General features: G+C 37.6%; 1 pseudogene; it reads right to left on the reverse strand.

The window, feature by feature from the left end:
• Positions 1–6,393: 6,393 nt before the first annotated feature.
• LOC101586633 lies at positions 6,394–7,967 on the reverse strand (annotated as a pseudogene).
• Between the last annotated feature and the right edge of the window lie 293 nt (positions 7,968–8,260).

Raw genomic sequence — 8,260 nt, forward strand, 5'->3', positions numbered from 1 at the left:
CTATGGTGTACTTTTATTAATATTTTAATTATATAAATTTATTAAATATTTCAAAACATTTTCTTTAACACTTGGTCTTTTTTGTTTCTTTCTTTCTAATTTGGAATAAGATGCTATTTAATTTTGTTCTTCCAGAGCTAATTTTTTATGTGTATGCTTTAATGATTTTTGTCTTTACAAAAAGTTTTGGACAATTTCATATTTGTGTATCTTATTATCTTTTTATTCAATCTTTTTGTGCAAAAAGTTCATTTTTCTTGGAAATGTGATATAATTTCAACTAAATTCAGAAATTTTAAATCTTTACAAAAGTTAATTTGCATTTCATGGATGGCTAGTGACGTGGAGCGTTTTTTCATGTATTTGTTAGCTTCTAGAATTTCTTCTTCTGAGAAATGTGTGTTCACCTCAGATGCCCATTTCTGGATTGGGTCTCTAAATTTTGGGGCCGTAATGTTACTTAGCTGTTTATAAATTCTAGAGAGAAGACTTTTGAGTACTTATAAGTTATGACTTTTCCCCAATTTTTGGGTTGTCTTTTCACGTGCATAAACTTCTCAATTAATATAGTTAAGTCAATGGTCCTATGAATCTCCATCAGGTTTTTGGACCTAGCAATTAATTGCAGGCTTCTCACCCTGACTAACTATGTATGTTGATACCTGTGAACTAATCAACTGTACTGAAGATAGCAGTGTGTAATAATAGAGCCATGCTTGGAATGCCTGTCATTCTGGTCTTCTAAACGCGGACTGCTTCTAATGTCACATTAATTACTGCTATACTCTATCTCAAGTAAATCAATATTTTTTAAAAAGGTAGTAAAAGAAAATAAGAGACAAGAAAAAATGTCAGAGGTTGTCCTACTACAATGTTGTATATGGTTAGATTTCCAAGTTTCTATGTAAAAAATATGTAATTTGTTATTCATTTATTTATTTTCTAATTTTTTCATATTCGATGGGGATTTAAAGTTTAGCATATGAATGATTGTTGCAAAATATGTGTTCAATGTTATGTCTAAGGCCTTTGATATTCAGACAGATAGAATGTTAAGCTCAACTGCTTAAGTTGTAGGGTAATAATATCATTGAGTTCTCTTCTGGAGAGTTAACAACTTCAGTTTGCAGACCAAATAATTAGAGAAAAAGAAGGGCTCCAAAGATTGCCAACATTTCGCCTTTCAAGGTAAGTGAAGTCTCAGGACATGAGAGAACCTGTACTGTAACATCCTGTAACTCAGTGGTGTCCCGCATTTTCTGTTCAAGGAGATTATGGGGCCACAGAGGAAAATGCTTGATGATATAGAATGGGCCTAAGGAGAATCCCATGGAGAAAAAACATTCTCTCGGGCTTTCACAGGGAGCAAATTGGTCAAGTAATGTCTGCACTCATCCACATGGCTGACACAGACAAGAGATCTACAAACTGATGTACAGGGCTTCAGGGTAAATCCTGAGGGCATTTACCTGACATCTTCAGATCCAAGAGTCACATTTTTTGTTACATAGGTCTTGCTTTAACTTGGTCTTAACCATCCAGCAGAAAAGTATAAACACAAGGTATAAAACATAAAGCCATATTAATATGCCCAGTTGTGAAAGACTTACGTTAATAACTTCTGACTTTGCCAGTCCTCGGATCACCTGCTACTATTATGATCTACTGGACTATATTGGATTATTTTGATGAATTCACATACCTACAATATTTGAATGGCAATGGAATACACAACTATGACAAAAGTACACAAAAATTGGGATATAAATTAAAGATCATTTGTTGTAAAAAAAATTATGTATCTGCATATACAAATTTATGAGGTCAGATATATAGCTACTTTATCCTAGTTCAATGAGAAAGACTTGTACTAATAGCATTTAGACAATACATCATGTGTGCATCTTGTACTATGAATAAATACTACAAAGAAAACAATATATAATGTATTAATTATTGTAAATGTCCTACCAACCTGTATTGGAACTATTTTATTACTATTTCTTTCTAATAAAATTAAGTTTAAAAATCCTGGAAATATGATCTCACTTGGTACCTGATCAGGTTTTCATTCTTTACTATCCCCAGACTGTGTCAATTCATACCCAGATTATTTTCTCTAAAATCCTTTAAGTTTGGTTAAGCCCGGTCCTCATGACAATTATGTTGTCTCTGAGTAATTTTGTACCCTGACCTCCTTGTTACTCTTAAATGCAGTTCCCATTGGCACATGTAGATTTCAGGATCTACATCAACATTTCTGCCTTTCACAGCACTGTTAATATACTGATGATTTTTCCTGATTACACAAAATCTTCCTCATTTTTTTCAGTAAGTGTCATTAGTAACATTTACTTTACAGTTTGCAGAACAGTCAGACTGGATTTCTCCAAGTCCTTCATCAAATAACTTTTCAGACTTTCTACTAGTTAACAGAGACAATAAACTGTAACTATCAGAATCAAAATATTTATGTTAAAAATGACAGTTTCAAACATATTTTGGAAAATTATGTGGGATACAAGGATAATGACACATGATGTTAATGACAGCTAATTGAGGCTGAAGATAGATTTTTTTTTCAGTGCAAAATCTTTAGGCAGCATTAGAAGCATAATAAAACTTTGTCTCAAATATATACCAATGCCTTAAAATTATCTAAGACCAAAAATATGGGTAAGCATCTTATATGTTATAATCTATATGAGATAGGTGCAAACACCTGAGATCAGAACATGCCTTAATTCTTAATTCTGCCTTTCCCATTTCTGGGCATGAAAAACTAACAGAGATAACACTGTAGATCTACCACCTGACAAAAGCCACAAACAAACATTATTTTGCTGACATCTCCTTTTTCACAGAAGCACATCATCCTAACCTCCACAGACTCTACGAAAATTGTATTTGTTAATAATAATGTTAGCTCCATAACTAATGTTGAGATGACTGAAACCAAGAAAATAGTTGTGAAGACGAAAGAATTAGATGAAAGAATTTCTCAGAGACTGCCCTATTATTCCTGGCCTGAGGTGCAGATGCAGGCAGAGAGCGTCACTGAGATGAAATCACGACATACATAATATTTGAAAATGTAAGTAAACAGCTACAGTGAGATATGCCCAAGAAGGAGGAAGATAAGTAGCACCGTGTATATGAGACATTTCATGCAAGATGAAGGAAACATTACAGATGTTGTTCTTTAGGAAACAAATATTTTCTGCTGTCTATTAGCACTGGGTACAAGCCAGTGCTTGGATTGATTATATATTGGAGATCCACTCATGTTATGAAGTGCAAATTAGGTATAATCAAGTGCATATAAAATGTATTAAGGTGGAAGATGCTCTTTCCTTCATAATCTAATTTTGAAAAAGAAAATATGAAATATGAAAAAATGAGTTCCTAATTTCAAAACTGAAGGATAAAACAAAGTAAAAAAGAAATTATAGGGGCTGGTGAGATTGCTCAGTGGTCTAAAGCACCTACTTAGAACAAGCTTAGCAAACCACAGGGACCGCGGTTCAATCCCCCAGCACCACATGCCAGCCAGCCCTGCCCCCTGGTGGGCTCAGCTGGCCATGCACACACACACACACACACACACACACACACACACACACACACACAAATAAATTTAAAAAAAGAAATTATAAGGGACAGCGACATAGTTCAGTGGACTAAGCACCCGCTTAGGCAAACTCAGGGTCTGAGGTTCGATCCCAGGGACTACATGCTGTGCAGGTCCCACCACCAGGAGCGCTGAGCCAGACACCTGGACAGGGAATGGTAGTGAACACCTATAATCCCAGCGCTGAGGAGACTGCAAACAGGAGGATCACTGTGAGTCCAAATTGCATAGTGAGACCATGCATAAAATACACAAATTAAAAAAAAAATTATGAACAGTTCTGAATGAGTATGTACAGAAAGGACAGGATAAGAATACAGAGAGTATTGATCTCTTCATTCTGAAATCCCAAGCATTATTGATCTTGATTATCAAGCAAAGCTAAATAAATACAAAAAGACACTTACTCTACACTGAGGAAGTCTTTGCTGGGTTTTATATCAAACATGCCTGTGGTATATACACAGGTGTACAGGGAGAAGAATCCACCGATCACCACATCACCATCTTTTTACACTCTGGTGCTCTGGCTTTGAAGACAGTCATCATCAGACACATTGGACACTAGGAGAAGCAGCTGCAAGAAGAGTAAGATCATGCTTAAAAGGAGCATCTTTGTACAGTACACACAGAGGTTTAAATCTAAGGAAGATATGGTTTGCAACGTCACTTCTTGACCCTGTATCCTATGCATGTACTTATGTCAGTAGGGAAGTGGGTATATAAGTGGGAATGAATGGGCATACGGTTCATCATTTCAACAAAGATGGATGCTTTAATGATCCTGACTTATTTCATCCAAGTCTCCACATCCTTAGAGGAATTATCCACCATTTTCCCTGAAGATCTGCACCTGAGATCTGGTGTCCCTGTTGAAAACATACATTGAAAAATGTTTATAGCTCACTTCTCCACCTCAAGGCACCATTGTTTCACTCTAAATATGTATAATGAGTTCCCAGGAGCGTTCTCCTGTGTGGATTTTGTCCCAAGCCTTCACCTACAGGCTATTTGTATCAAAAGCACTTGAGTGATGTAAATGGATTGCACCAGAGGATTCACTCAGAATTTTTTAAAATGACCTTGGGACACCCAAACTTGGTGATGAATTTTTGACATTACACCTACCCTCCAAAGGTTAAGAAATTATAGTTTCATGCACTCAGGAATCAGTATGGCTACAGAAACTTCTCCACATGGCCCAGTTTTTCCGAGCCATGTGTGAAAAAATAACAACTCCTATCACATATTTATTCCATTCTCTAAAGAACCAGTAATTACAATATATTCGGAAATTCCAAATGATTCAATGATAACAATGTAATATGTTGCATTCCTGAGACCTAAACTTCAACCTTCTCCTTTCTATACAATACTTGTCAACGTGGTAATTCCATGTTATAATGTGTCATCATAATCTATTCCAATAACACTAATTTGGGGCCCCACATTGTTAATGCCTTTATGACAACATGGGAATTTGTTCACTCTAAAGGAAAGGAACAAAATGCACCGTACTTCTACATCTTTCACCACCAAAAGTATTGGATATGAGAGTCCCACACATAAACCATTACAACACCAAAGTTCTAGCCAATTTACAAAGTAAAGATGTTATTATCTGTGGTTCTGTTATGGTTGGATGGACAGCATTTGGTGTTCGTCAAATTTTAAACACTATCCAGCACATTAAGTTTATGTTATTTGTAAAACCTAATGTAAACTTGGACTTTGTTTTATTGTTAGCCTATTATTGGCTTATGAGTAATGGTATCTAATAATAGTTGGAATGGGGAAGGAAAAAAAACAGAATATATTTTCACATGAATTACAATAAACTTAAAAAATTAACAAGTGGTCATTAATTTTGAACAAAGCATAATTCCCAAATTAATACTTAGTATTCCTTGTCACAGCTGACCTTCTAAAAACTACTTATTCCAAATAAAGATAAACTATAAGTCCTAAATATACAAATCTCAAATTTTATTCATAAAATCAAATGCATAGGACTGGGGAGATGGCTCAGTGGATTAAGCACTTCCCTGGCAAGCATAGGGGCCTGAGTTTAATCTCTGGTTCTGAAAAAAAAAACCAAAAACCAAAACATAGGTTCACAATATGTTTAATTTAAAATGTATATTAATATATTAATATATAGAAATTGTAACTGATGTATAATATAAAATTAATATTTTAAAGTGAGGGGATTGCAGGATTTTCCTCTTGGTTACTGCAAGATATACCCATTACACACTCAGACACACACACACATACACACACACACATGCACATTAAGAGCATATCTAAGACAACTACAAAAAGCAGTCCATTTCTTATTTTTATTTAAAATGAAAAATAAAACTCAATGATTTTCCATGATTTAATATTCTCTAATTTAGGGCCAGATTATTGTTACAAACTTACTTGAGTTTCCATAGAAGTTATTATAAACCTAGTATTTGCAAATATGACTTTATTTCAATACAGGGACTGCACAGACGCAACAAGACTAAAATAAGACAGGGTCAATTTCAACACATTGTTCTTATTTTTTCAGGTCTTAAGTTTTATTTAAATAACCTCCAGTGAGAACATAACAGACCAATTAGTATCACTTCTTCATAATACCAATGAGCCAAGCCAGTTTGGGCAAACACTCCTGCAGCCAGCTGCCAGCCAGTGTGATAGGCGGGATCTCAAGGGAGGTGTCCCCAGCCCTGGCCTGCTGCTGGAGGAGCATCCCTGTTGGTGTTAGAGTTCTAGATGGTCTTGTCAATTGGCACGATCAGGCATGCAGCTTCAGAGGCTGCTGTCAGGGCATTGATCTTCACCTTACCTGGCTCCCATGTGGAATCTTTGAAGTTATCAGTAAGGGCCTCATTGTTGATGTCCACCCAATAGCACGTACTGCCTTGGGCATAAGGAGCCCATAGTTTGTTCAGGATGTTTTGAACAAACAGCAAAGCCAGCATTGTCACATAGTTGGTATTGGATAATCTCCAAGGCCTTGGCATATGCTTCAATCAATAGCTGCTGTCTTTCTGGGATAGTCCTTGACTAATCTTGAAGGTACTTAGAGAGCTCTATCTCGATGGATCCACCACCATTCACCACTGAACCATTCTTCATGGCCCTCCTGACAATCATCATGGCATCATGCAGAGACATGTCTGTCTCTTCCATGAATTGTTCAGCTCCACTGCGGAGGAGGAAGATGCAAGTCTTGACCTTGGGGCAGCCAGTGAAGAAACTATACCTTTCACCTCCAATGTGGGTCTCTTTGAACAGCTGGCAGCAGCCCAGCACATCTGCTGACAGAACATTCATGCTGGTCTGCACTGAGGCTCCGCAGGCCATCACTGTCCTCTTCAAATCCTCCTCAGGTACACAGCTGGAAAAGAACATGTCCCTGTCTGCGAAGTTATGGTTGGCCATATCCCCACTTTTGTGTTTGGACAAAACTTTGGCTCCAGAATTATAGATCTTCTCTCACTTGTCATACAGAATGGTCCACTCAGCATCAACGATTGCCTGATAATCGGATACCATGCAGACTCTGATTGCAGCCTTACCTTTCACAGCTTTCAGTTAGAGTTCAACATTAATAAGGCAATTGTGACATTACTGCACTTTTTAGGTTGCATTTCAAATCAAGCATAAGAGAAACTCTTCGTGAAGGCAACATCAGTCACCAGCTAAGACTCCTTTAGGGCTTCAGCCTGTACCTTCTTGATTCCAAACATCTTAATCTGCAGCAAATCATTGAGCACCATAACAGCATCAAGCACTATCTTAGCAAAGAAGGCTGAGTATAAGTCAGCTTGGAGCTCAGAGCCATCATGGCACATATTGCCAGCAGCTGCCTCTGCTCCACTTTATGTTGTGTCTTCGTGGTCACGGTGATCTCCTTGATCTAGTCACCTTCTAACTGTGTAGCTGTGCAGAAAGCTCGGATGACCATCTCAGGGTGCAAACCTTCCTCCATGTAGGGTTTCACCTGCTTCAGAAACTCTGAAGCCAGCAGTGTTACAGAAGTGGTGCCATCACCAACCTCGTTATCTTGAGGTTTGGCAATGTCCACTGAAGTCTTTGCTGCTGGATAGACAATATCAAGAAGTTTGAAGTTTGTGGCCCCATCCTTAGAAATTCTTCCTTTGCCTCAGCCATCTGCAATAAGCATGTTCATGCAAGGAGCCCGGAGCCATCACGGCACATTTCTCCAGCACAGGGAACTTGGGTGCTTCTTACAGCCTCAACAATCACCTGGCAGGCACTGATATTACGCCCAAGCTGAAGGACACCTTGGGAACAGTATAACTGGTGTGGGCATCATTTTGGCAACAACTTCAGGGCTTGCTGTACTGTCCTCCATGTTCCAACCACTCAGATCGCCCACAATTCTCCAAGAATTATTCTTATAAGTAGGGAAAAATACCACACCATGATGGTGTTCAAGACTGAAGACATCATACTACACAACATAGACTGGTAATCATGCTTTCTTATCATTTGATTTTTGTTAATGCTGTTGTCGTGCAAGCAGTTTACACACGCCTCTAGGAGTGGACACACATAAGTAATATAGAGGTTTGCTCTTCATCCCCTTCACTTCCATCTTCATCTGTC

Source organism: Octodon degus, unplaced genomic scaffold (genome assembly GCF_000260255.1).
Source record: "Octodon degus isolate 3935 unplaced genomic scaffold, OctDeg1.0 scaffold00290, whole genome shotgun sequence".
Taxonomy (NCBI): Eukaryota; Metazoa; Chordata; class Mammalia; order Rodentia; family Octodontidae; genus Octodon; species Octodon degus.